The sequence below is a fragment of the Anas acuta genome, chromosome 19 (genome assembly GCF_963932015.1).
Source record: "Anas acuta chromosome 19, bAnaAcu1.1, whole genome shotgun sequence".
Classification (NCBI taxonomy): domain Eukaryota; kingdom Metazoa; phylum Chordata; class Aves; order Anseriformes; family Anatidae; genus Anas; species Anas acuta.
The window spans coordinates 6,288,588-6,301,426 of NC_088997.1; positions in this window are offsets into that span (position 1 = coordinate 6,288,588).

The window sequence follows — 12,839 nt, forward strand, 5'->3', positions numbered from 1 at the left end:
GAGGCAGGGCTGGGGGTGTGCGGGGTGTGCTGCCCTGGCTGGCCACATGCCGTAATTTTGGGGCAGTTTGGGTTTCATCTGCCTTGTTCCCTCCAGGAGCCTCCTGGTGCATGTGGGATGATCGGAGCAGCTCCTACAGCCCCAAACCCCTGCCTGGCCCACACGGTCCCCGTGGAAAATTCATGGCACTGAGCCCAAAGTGACCAGACCCCAAAATGCATCTCCTACACCCCTACAACCACTGAAACCTCACCTGGGTGATGCGAGAACCACCGAACATCAACCCCAGCCCATGGGTAACAGCGAGCAGGGAGAAAAAACCCCTCCTGGCCCCACCGCAGCCCCAAAACCTCCTCGTGCGTGGCTCCCGATCCTCCCAGCCCGTTTTGGCTCCCCCGCCGGTGTATGGGTTTTCAGCAGATGTCAGGGAGCGTCTGGGGCTGAGCGCCTGGGGAGCTCAGGCTTGAAATGAGCCAGGAAAAAAATAAATAAACAAATAAAAAACCATCTCTGTAGGGAAAAAAAAAAAAGGAGCTGAGGTCAGGCGGAGTTGCGAGGCGTGCGCCTGCAGCCGGCCCGCTACTTCCAGCCGGCAGCTGCTGAAAAAATTAAAAAATAAAAAAAAATCCAGCCAAAAAAAATAATAACAAAAATGTAACACGATAGAAAAAGTGGTGAAGGGGATTGGACCGAGCGTGGTTTTTAGTGGGAAGAGGTGGGTTTGTGAGCCAGAGCTGCTCTGGGAGAGGAGGGACCCGTGATTTCCCCCAGATCCCTCCTTGGTCTCCAGGCAGAAGATGCCACCCGGCCGGGTCCCGCGTCTGTCCCCATTGCTGTGTCACCTCTGCTCGGCTGGGAAACCCACGGGAGCCCCCACCCCTGTGGTCCCTGGGGTTTTGGCTGCTAGGAGTGTTGGGAAAAAAAGAGATGCTTCTGTCTTGGGCTCTAATCAAAGCGTTTGGGTTTGGATTTAATTAAATGATAAGGTTTTGGGGGCTGAAAGGAAACCCTGTGGTGGGAGCCGCTTGGATTTCAGGGTATTTCCAGCCTCCCCGAAGGCTGCTTCAAAGAGAAAAGTGATTGAGAGGCAGAGCATCCATCTGCCCATGCAAAACCCAAAGCATTCCGATTTCCTCAGCTTTTATTTTCTTTAATCAACTGCTTGACAGAACTCAGACAAGTTTGTGATTATTTTTTTGGCGTCTCCAGATCCATCTTGTGGGCCCAGAAAACCTGGGGAAGGGGAGAAGCTCGGACACCAGCGTTATTTACCGGGGACACTGTGGCTCCCCTGCCAGTGTGTCTGGCTGGTATTTCGGTGCTCAGATGGGTATCTGGGAAATGATGCTTATAAACCAGGAAACAGACTTATCCTCCTGCATGACAAAGCCCAGCTTTTGCTTTCCCCCTTCCCTGTTCTCCTGCGAGCTGTTATAGGGTGGGCAGACCCCAAATTGACAGGTGGATAAAACCAGGAGCTCTCTGAGCCGGGAGCACGTGCGGCGTAAAAGCCTTAACTGGCGATTCCCAGAAAGAGCAATGAAATAATTCAATGTGATTTGTGTGAGGCCGGTACGGTGGAGCCAGGCTGGCACCAGGGCTCGCCACAGCGAGGGGGATTTGGGTTTTGGGGGGCTGCCAGACCCGGCTTCAGCTTCGGTGCTGGGGAACAGCAGCGCTCATCCGGCTGCTGGCTTGATTTAGCTGAAAAAAATGTGGGTTTGGGGTTGGTGGGGGAGACGAGACACCAGCCCAAGGTTGAGCTCCAGAGGGTTCAGCCAAAAAAAAAATAAAAAAATCAGAAAAAAAAATAACCCTGTGCGGATGGCTCGGCGCTCCCGGGGGGGGGATTTGCTTTGGGCTCCACCTCTCCCCCCAAAATCTCCCCCAGCCGGGGGGCGAATGCCGACGAGCTCCGGGGCTCCTTTCTGCAGAGCCTGCGAAGAAATGCAGCGTCATAACAGCGGCGACCGCAGCGCTGGGGAGGTGTGAAGAGCCCATAAAGGAAGGAGCACCTGCCTGGCAGGAAGCGGTTTGCAGAAGAAAGCACAGCACGGCGACGTGGGGGCGGCTTGAAGCCCCGCTGACAGCGTTTTTCCTCTCCGGGTGGCTCTAGGGAATTTCAGGTGGTTTTACGGGGCTGCAATGGGATTTCTTTTCCTCCCCCCGACTCCCACCGAGACCCTTCTGCACCCTCCGGGCAGCGGTAGGGCTCTGGGAGCTGAAGGGGCTGGAGGATGCTCCCAGACACCGAGGCACTTTGCATTCTCGCATTGTTTCCAGTAATAAAGTCGGGTTATTACAAAAATCTATTACCATCAAAAGACGCCGATAAACCTCCAATCCTTCTGCGGCGAGGTTTTAATATTCCTCCTGGAGAGCTTTCCGCTCTCCGTGGCACCGGGTCCTTATCTTCCATCAGCCCACCTGAGCGGGCTGCGCCGCTATCAGATCCTATTTGGCATTTGGTGGGGTTGGTTTTTCATTTTAATCCCCTGTTGATTTCTTTTCTAGCATTCCCCACTTGCCAGCTCCTGCTGGTCACTGGGGCACGAGGGCCCATGGGGCTGCGTGCATTGGGAAACCAAACCCACAACCCGAACCCCATTAATTACGGAGATTTTATTAATAGAGAAATAATCTGTTGGCAAAGTGCGGGGCTCCAGCCCTGGGGTGCGAGGGCTGCTGCAAAGAGCAATGCTTTTTGTGGGGACACTGCACCTTGAACAGGGCTGGAAGCAGAGCGATGGGAAATGGGATTTGCCACCAGTTTCTGGCAGTTTTAAAAAAGGGAGAAGAGAAATTTGCTTTGGGGTAGTTGGAGACTGCTGCTGGTGTCCCCTCCCCAAATTCCCAGCAGGTTGAAGGGAGGTAGAAAGTGGCTCAGCTCGGTGCCTGCAGGCACTGCAAACACTGAGTTATGTGGATATGGCACGGGTCCTCAGCACAAGCCAATCTCCCAAATTTCCCACTTCCAGGCACACAGTTTTATATTTGGAGGGTGGAGGAATCCTCTCCCCACAGCAAAATCCAGACAAATGCTCCCAGCTGCACTGCTGGTGCCAAGTGCCCATCCTTCAGCAGGGAAACCTCGGTCCCCTCCACGAAATGGGAAAATATTCATCCTGGGGAAAAAAAAAATAATCATTTGTTGTTTTATACTGGGGCTTGTGGGGAGTTTATTCCCTTCTCCATGAGGCTGTCTGTCCCTCTGACACGGGGAAGCACTTGTGGACACGATGGGCTCCCAGCCAGAGGCAGGAGAAGGGTAAGTGCAGGGCACCAGGGCAGGGTTTCTCAGCCTTTTCCATTTCCAAGCTTTCATTTTCCAGCACAGGGGAAAAAAAAAAACTTGTCAATATATTTATGAGACCTATGAAACCTGCGGGCTGCAGGGTCAGGATGGGCACGCAGTGCTGCGTTAATGCCTTGCTGTTCCTCCTCTTAATGCTCTCCATGCCCGTGCCTCCCCGTGGGCATCCCAAAGCCAGCCCGCAGCGAGGGGAGGGTTTGGGGCTGCTGGGAAGCACCGAGCTGCTCTTACTGCCCGCACCAAAGCATCGGCAAGTGCTGAAGTGGCAGAAGATGCTGAAGGAGCAGACGCTGCTGAAATCCAAGCTGCCTACAACATCGCCCGTTGCACGCAGGGGAAGCTGAACCCCGGGTCTCCCTGCTATGGGATCAGCTGGGGTCAGCCTGCGGGGTGATGTCCCTGCCAGAATGTGCCCCCCACCCAGCTGGCCCCAAAATTTCTCTTGGGGAGATGCTCCCAAGGCTTTCCCTTGGCTTGCCTGGGGCCTTTTCCCTGGATAACAGCACCCAAAATACTGCTGGTCTCCAAAGTGAGCTTGGAGCAGAGCATCTCCATGTACAGAATGGTGGAGATAAAGGGTAAGGACATAGAGGAATAAGGAAAAAGGAAATAAGAAAATAAGAAATAAGGAAATGAGAAAATAAATAAATAAGGAATAAGGAATAAAACATTAAAAGTAAGGAATAAGGAAGGAATAAGGGATAAGGAAGGAATAAGGAATAAGGCATGTGGCATATGGCATATGGCATAAGGAATAGGGGATAAAGGATAAAGGATAAGGAATAGGGTATAAGGCATATGGCATAAGGAATAAGGAAAAGGGAATAAGGAAGAAGGGATAAGAGGGGAAATAAGGGATAAGGGAAAAGGGAATAGGGAAGAAGGGAAAAGAGATAGGGAATAAGGGAAAAGGGAAAAGGGAAAAAGGAAAAAGAATAAGGGATAAGGGATAAGGGATAAGGGATAAGGGATAAGGGATAAGGGATAAGGGATAAGGGTAAGTTAGACCCCATTCCCAGCCCCACAGACAGGCACTGTCCTGCTGCTGGACAGCCTGAGCTCAGCGAACCCTCCCTGCGGGGAGCCTCGGGGTGCTGCAGGCGCAGCGCAGGGTGCTGGGGGCTGCCGGAGCCGCTGCTCGCTTCCAGCCCAGGTAAATGGGAGGCCGGGATGGAGGCTTAAGTGAAAAATTGCCTGCGTTTTAGTGGCATTAAAAATAGCCGGCTGGCTCCTGGGATGGCACTAAGGCTCTGCCAGGTCTGGCTTGCGGCCGCGCTGATAACTGCGGCGCCGGAGAGTTCTCCGGAGGGCTCAGCGCCGGCAGACGGGGAGCCAGCGAGCCCCCGGGGCTGCCGCGGTGGGAGACAGTGGTGGTGGGGGGCCTGGGCCAGCGTCAGACCCCGTCGGACCCAGGGATGCATCCCCATCAGGGGCTGCTGCTAATTACTGCTAATTGCAGGGCCCCGCAGACGCGCCGGGGCAGCTGGTTGGTACCTCCAGGAGCTGTCTCCGGTGCTTTTGGAATATCAGATGGCCAATAAAAGCTTTGCAGAGTGCCGGAGGCAGCTTCTCGGCTCGATGCTGTGTTTTTATGGCCCAATTCGGGTGCTGGGTCCAGCTTGGGGCTGTGAGTGCTTCGGTGCCACCACCCCGCACAGCCCGCAGCGAGCGCTGGGCACGGCAAAGGCTTCATGGGCAGCGGGGCTGGAAATCTTCCTGCCCCTCCGTTAGTGGGAGAGACAGCTCAGGGCTTGTGTTTTGCACTAGTTTTGGGTTTCCCTTTCAAAAAAAAACAAGAAAAAAATAAATAAAAATTAATAAAAATAAAGCAGCGCTGTGAGCCGCCTAAGGGGGAACCCCTGCCTCGCTCCTCCCTCCTTTTTGGGGAGTAAGATGCTCAAAGGGGTGAGAAAAGAAACCCCCCCCAGCCTCGTTTTTTTCACCCTCCTGATCAGCAGCTGGTGCACAAATTAAGTTTTGAAGCTTCTCCCTCTGGTGGCCAGGGGCTGCTCCCAGTTAGGCGAGCACTGGTCCCGGTTTGGGGGCTGCAGCCCCCGAGGAGGATGGAGACACAGCCCCGGCATCTCAGAGGCGAGTCATTAAGATGGGGTAGTGCCATAGGAATTAATTAGGATGGTAATTAATTAAGATGGGTGGGGCTGGGCAGGTGCTTTCCCTGCAGAATAACCCTGCTGGGGGGGATTTCTGCCCCCAGCCCCTGGCCCAGCCCTGGGGCTGCCCCTGCCCCGTGTCCCCCCCACCTTGGGAAGGGCTCTGGGGACCCTCCTGGTGGTGCTCAGCACCTGCACCGAACTGACCCGGGGCCTCTTGACAGCTTCTGGAGGGGGAACATAAATCTTTCAAGGCTGCAAATGTCTTTTTCTTTCTTTTTTTTTTGCTTTCCATTCTGGGTGAGGAAAATGGATTTTTTTTGCAACTCCCTTCAATGTCACTGGTAGCAGGAGACGCTGTTGGTGCACCACAGACCCCCTCGCTGCCCAGCCGAGCGGAAACTTGCTGCCTTCCCCTGCGTGGCCTTTGGATGCTTTTTCTTTTCCTCGCTGCCTCGTTTGTTTGGGAACATTTGCAGCACCCCCACTGCAGGGCTCCCCTGAGCGGGGGGGGGGGGGGGAAATCCAGGGGTCACGGGCAGCTCCAAAAGGGGACAGATGGACCCTGGTGGCTGCATTGTGCTTTTTGGGTTGTTCTCTGCGTGCTCTGATGCTGTGAAGTCGGTGATTTCGCCCTGGGTGATGCCTGGGTGATGTGGAGAGGGAATTGTGCAGCTTTGGTGCCACGCCGTCCCCTGGGCCAGCCCTGGGCTCCCGTGCTGCAGCCACCAAGCACAGCTCCTCTGCTCCGAGAAGTGCATTAAAAAAATGCTGTGAAGCTAAAATTAAATCATCTGCTGCCGGGCTCGCAGATGGGGGCTGAAACCCGGGGAGGCACCAGGGAAAGGGCAGAGGAAAGCTGGCAAAGGGGGTGCACCCATGCCGATTTGGGCATCCCCCGCAGACAGTGAGCAGGGCTGAGGCAAAGAGAGGTGACAAAGGCCACCCTGCCTGCCGGTGGCAGGGTCTCAGCCTCTTCTCCTGCCTCTCGCAGAGCCCACGGGGCTGTTGGAGCCTGCCAAGCGTGGGCACGGGGCGCTGGAGCAGGCGGGGAGCAGGCAGCGGGCAGCAGCTCGCGGTGGAGCTGAGCGCAGGGAGCCCGCGGTCTTCAGCTGAGTTATGGGAACGCATAAAGGGAGATGTTATTTGAAAGCTCTGGATCACCGTGCATATTTTTTCTTCCTTTTTTTTTCCTTTTGGCCTGTGGCTCAAAGCTGCAGTGAAATGTGGATATGGATCTGGCAGCCGCCAGCACATGGTGGTGCTGGGTGCATTGCTCGGATGGCCTCTGGGAGGGTGGGGGAGCCTCTCCCTCCGTGCCCAGCTCCAAGAAGGGATGTGATTGCCCATCAGACCTCAGCTTGGTCCAAAAAAGCTGTGCTTGACCCCCCCGGATGGATTTCCCCCCCCCAGAAGATGTTGGGGTTCTTTCTGTTGTGGACCAGCCCCACGTCCAGCCCTGTTTGTGGGGTGGATGCAAAGGGCGCATCAGGCACGGCACTGAAGGCATTGGGGGCTTAAATGAGACGTGAACACCTTTTAGCCAAATCCTGAATCATCTTTGGCCAGTTACTGTCAAGGTCACAAGTGCTCTGCTCAGAAATCGCTGAGCTCTGAAAGAAACAGCTGCCAGAGGTCTGAACCACCGGCTTTTTCCGTGAAACCTTTAACCTTTCCCTCCTGGCCCCTAAGAGACAGCCCGTAACAGGTCCCAGGGGAAAATCACCCCTTTCTCCTGGTTGTTGCCCATCTTTCCTACTACACCCTGGCTTTCTGGGGGGGTTTCTTTGCTTTTCAACACCTCCTGCATGCTGAGCAGTGAAGGATGCTCTGCTGAGCCTGGCGCTGTCGCCGTGCCGGACCCCAGCGCTGTGCGGGCAGCTCCAGCTCCTTTTTCCCGATACCCCCAGCCCCAAACCTGGCTGGGCAGGAGGGTGGATAAAACCCCAACCTTTCAACCCCCCCCCCAGTCCAAAATCACAGCCTCCCCTGAGCCCAGCGGGGCTGCCGAAGGGGTTAATCCACTTTGTGCACAACCAGATGGGAAAATGGTTCCCTCTAATGCTGCTAAATAGGCTCCTGAAAAATGCATGGCCCTAAGTGGTCTTGTAGGGCTTTTCCCCCCCCTGGGGAGGGTTGGGACAAGCTGCAGAAGCAGAGCTGGGGAGGGGAACAGCCCAAATCCCTAAGGGGGGGGGCTGCTAATGGCACCAAGCAAAGGGTTTTGCGGGGTTGGGCTCCAGATGGGACCAGGTGCCCCCGGGACAGCAGCGTGGCCATTAGCGGGGTGGCCGTGGATGAATTAGCAGCTGCCGTGTCCTGATCCCACTGGACACACGAGCTGGGCAGGCACTGGGGGAGGGTTGGGGGGGTTTTGAGGGGGAGAACAGGGCTGCAGTGCCCCCCTGGGGCTGTGTTGGATGCCTCATTGCTCGCAATTAGCAGCTCCAGCACCCACACTTTTTGGGGTCCCCGGGTACAAACACCTCTGCGGTCACTGAAGACCCTTTGCAGGGGACGGGGTGGTGTCAGGGGGGAGATCCCACGGGGCTGCGGGTGCTGAGCTGCTCTCAGGCCTTCTCCCAGCTCTTCCCAGTCCCCGCCGAGCACAGTTGTGACAGGTCCAGTGAAGGGGAAAGGGAAGCCCTGCTCGCCCCAGTGGCCTCTCGCTGCTCAGCTGGCGACCGCCCCGTCCCCAAACCTGTCCCCGTCCCCACGGGGCCAGGCAGGTGGCAGAGGGGGACACCGAGCCGTGGGTCTTTTTTCTCTTCATCCCCACCAAGCATCCTTTTTCTTGCAGTTTCTAGATGAAGCCATCCTAATGATGGCCAAAATCCCCTGGGGGGCACGTGGAGAAGCAGGGCTGGGGACGCTGTGACACGGGGGGGTGTGGGTTTGGGGGACACGGGGTGGCACCCCCTGCGTGGGACAGCCAGGAGTGGGTTCTCAGTGCTTTGGGGACAGGGTGGGAGCTGACAGAGCTCTGAGCTCGTCCCCACAGCACCGCCGAGGGCAGCCCTAAATCCTCCCCCACCCCATACAGCCCTTATCTGATTAGGGACCGGGGGAGCCTCCGGAAAATTGACCTGCCTGAGCCAGCGAGGGGGGACTGGGAAAGCAAATGGGATCCTCTCCTCCTCTTAAGTGCTTTTCGCTGTCTGTCGTTCCTGCTCGGCCAGAGAGGCAGCGAAAGGGGGGGGAGAGGGAGGGCAACGCGGGTTGTGATGGGTTGGTGTCCCCCCCGTGGGAGCGTGGGGACAGGCGATGGGGACAGTGCCCCGTCCTGGGGACACGCTGCCATGCATGGCCCAAATAGGATCACGTCCCCTGGCAATATATGAGGAAGGAGCTGGAAAAGAAGGGATCCCGCACTGGTTTCCTATATATATTTATATGGTGATGGGGTCTGGGTGGGCAGAGGCAGGGATTCTCTGACAGCAGGTCCCTTTCTGGGCTGGGGTCGCTCACACCCGCCCCAAATCCCCACTGATTGCAGCTTCTGCTCGCCTCTCATCCCCTGAAGCCTTTTTATTTGATTTAGGGGATGCAAATCCCCTTTCCCTTTCCTAGGTGACAACAAAACGACACCAAACATGGGCTGGTCCCCACCTGGGGCTGTCCCTAATATCCAGCACCACCCCGCGCCGTGCCTCCCCCCACAGCCCAGCGCTGATTTCGGCCGAATCTCCGCCAGGATTTGTCTTTGGGGGAAAAAAAGAAAGAAAAGAAAACAAAGAACAGGGAAAGAAAAGAAAATCTATTGCTGGCCTTGCCGGCTGCCAAGATAACCGCCCCCTCCTCTCTAGCTGCTGTAATTAGGTGCGTGAATCCCCGGCGCGGGGAAACGCGGCGCTTTTGGGTTTTCTGCGTGGATGCGGGGCTGCCTCCATCCATATGGGGCACTGCACCGTGTGCTCATGCCAGAATTACCCCATGGGGTGAAAATTTGGGGAAGGAAAGGGGAATAAATGAGCGCTGGTCTGTTGAAACCTTCCCTTTCAAAGCAGCCGCTCCGCGGGGTTTTCCGCCCATGGGGCCGCTTCGTTCCCCCATGCAGAGCCCCACCAACTTTGGTAATGCTGACTTGTTATGGCAGATGAAATATTAAAGGGCTATGATATAGCCCCAAATTAATATTTCAACAAGATGTAAAAGGAGAGGCAAAGACGAATCCAAACAGTGAAGCTGAAATGAAATGTTTTTATCTCGCAAGCCCAAAATGGCTCGGCACGCCGGCTTTGATTCGCCCTTCCCTTACTTTTATGTGCTATTAAAATATTTATTGGGATAGTATAAATAGTGCTTCTGATACCCCGCGTGCCATTACGCTCTTTGGGGTACAGCCGAAACAATTTGTGGGGCGAGCTCTGGGCTCTGCAGCCCTCGTGGCAAGGCATCCCGCTGTGACTCTTCTCCCTGTTATCCCATGTTCTGGGACTGGCCATGTATGGTTTTAGGGTTTCTGCCTCCTGTTGCCCTCCCTCTCCCTCTCAACCCTATGTCCTGTAAGGGAATGAACCCATCTGTGCCCATTTCCTGCTTTTCCCACCCATTTTGCTCTGCGAGCATCACCCCAGCGAGACGGCGAGCTGTGGGGTGGCCATGGGGAGCGGTGCTGGGGACGGTCCCCAAGCTGATCCCATTGCCGGTGATCCCAGCAGGCTCCTTTCCCACTCTCCACCACTTCATGGCCCAAACCTGCAGGATCTTTGTGCCCTTTGCTTAATTTGTATGGGATCAGCCAAGGCTCACCCCGACCTGGGGAAGAGGAGTGGGACAGAGCCACGGATGCCCGTAGGGAGCCACAGCCATGCGGTGACACGAACCCCAGGGGACAAACCCAAACCCCCAGCTGGACAAGGAGTTACAATAAAAGCCTTTTTTTTCCTTTTTCTTTAGAAATAATAACATAAAATGAATTTATGGCAATTACGGGATTTCTATATTTATGTCATTATCAGAACTATATAAGGAAAGTTGGCTGATATGAATGTATTTCGGGTGCTGCTTGCAAGGGGAGGGCATTGCTATATATTTTTAATCACGTTCCAGGCTCATTAATCCCCCACCCGCGCAGAATCGGCTGTGGGGCCGGCTCCGAGCGCTCTGGCCACTATTAGGGCTGCTGCTTTTAAGGTGAGGAACTCCCCTGCCTGCAGTGATCCTGGCTGAAAAATAGTCACAGAACAGGAGGTTTTGGCTGAGGTTTTCACCTTCCTGGGGTGTTCCCTTATTATTTTTTTTTAATTATTTGATTTTTTTTTCCCTCTTTTATAGGCAATCTATCGGTTTTGGAGGCTCTTTGGGGTCAGAGCCTGAAAAACAGCAGCCCGTGGTGTCCCCCTAAGTGCAAACCCCACCCCTGGCCCTTCGCTTTTCTGTTAAATCCCTCCAAAAGGACGGGGTTGGCATCCCTGTGCCTCGGCCCCGTGCAACACCTCTGCAGCTCCCACAGGGATTAGGGCCGGATTAGCGTCCGCCGGCCGCTGTTATCCCGGTGCTTAGTGCTGCCCCGGGATTAACGGCAGGTGAAATGCGGGACGGGGATTAACGGGGCCGTCCCGCGCGGATGCTTTCAGAAATGCTTTCGCTTGGGGTTCGCTCCTGCTGCCGGCTGGGTTTGGGATGGGGGAGCACGGCCGGGATGCCCCCCAACACGATAGCCTCAGCCCAAGGCTTTGGTCCTCGCCCAAGGCATTGGGATCGCAGCCAGCTGCCCTTACCCACCCCGACCCCTCCACCTGCCAACCCAGAGCCATAAATAAAAAAAATGAAAATAGAGATTTCTGTACCAGCTGAAAAATATCCCGGCGGCAGTGCCAAGAAGCTGCCAGAGGCAGGGAGCATGGGAGCACCCTGCTTTCAAAGCCCTCGTCTGGCAGCGGGGAAACGTTCCCGTGGTGGGTGTTATGGGGTGGGTGTTATGGGGTGGGTGTTATGGGGTGCGCTGTGCTGACACCGGCCCCGATTCCCTGCCCCGGGGCCAGGTTTGGAGTGGGGAAACTGAGGCTGGGGACGGGCTGAAGGGATGAATCACGGCCGTGCCACCGCCTCTCCCCGCCACTTCTCCATGTCCCCGGGGACTGCAGCCCGTGAGTCAGCCCTCCCCTCCCCAAAGCAATCGGGAGAGTGGTTTATAAATCATGGGATTTTTCTGAAAACCCAGCGGCCGTCGCCTGCCTGCTGGGGCCGGACCCCTCACCGCAGCCACCGGGCGTTCTGGGGACGCTGGACACCGTGCGCTGCCCTCCCAGAGGGGTCTAGGGTGGGTTTTGGGGCAGAGTCCCCCCCCATATGGTCCCAGTTAAGGGGTGGCATCATCCTGGCACCCGGCATGGCTCGCAAAGCCTCCTGGCAGCACCCAAAGGTGCTGGGTGCTCTGGGGGTGGGTTGGGGTCCGTCCTCCCCCCCCGTGGTGCTGCCGCTCGGCATCGCGCCCAGCGGGCTCTTCTCGGGGGCTTCTTCGCCTTCTGTCGCCGCTCAAGGTCGATCCCATTAATTGCCGTGAATTATTTTGGCATTAATGGAGATGTCTTATGCACTTCCCCTATCAATGAGGCTTCCAGGATGAACGCGCTGGCCAATATTTCCTGGTGAAGGCAGGAAGGGAAATATATGGCAGGGGAGCAGGAAGGGCCATGGGGGAGGGGGGCTCAGGGGGGGTGGCAGAGGAAGGGAAATGTGGGGAGGGGGCACGGGAGCCACGTTGGGGGGTGATGGGGGGACATCTGGCCTGCTCTGTGTGTCTCCAGCGCCGTGCCACCGGGATGGGGCAGGGGGGGGAAGTATTGGGGTCCCCTGGGTGCAGCCTCGGCATCGCCCCCCTCTGCTGCTGGGGGGGCTGGGGGTGCCGGACCCCCTCCCTGCCCTCATTTTTGGTGGAAACCCAACTCAGGGTGGTGCTGGGGGACCGGGGCTTGGACATCCCCACACCCCAGCTGATGGGGAAGGACCCCAAAACCCCCCCAAATGGCATCGGGGGGGTGGGAAGCAGCCAAGCCCAGCTGCCTCTCTCCACCCTGGGGTGCCAAATGTCCCCCCCCGGTGCTCTGCGCCCCCCACCCCTCTCCCCACACCCTCATCCCCCATCCCACAACCTTCCCTATTCTTTTCTCCTATAGCAGGAGGGAAGGGAGGGGAGGGCAGCGCTGACCCCACAGCCCCCCCAGGCTGCACCCATGGGTGCTGGGTGAGGGGGGGGTGGGATGGAGACCGGCTGGGGGGCTGCTTGGGGAAGATGGGGGGGGGGGGGTCGGGGAAAAAAGGGGGCTGCGTTGATGCGCTCTGCTCCCAGCTCCTCGCCCGAGGAGGGGGAGGAGGAAGAGGAGGAGGAGGAGGAGGAGGAGGAGGAGGAGGAGGAGGAGGAGGAGGAGGAGGAGGAGGAGGAGGAGGAGGGAGGAGGGGAAGGCGCCTCC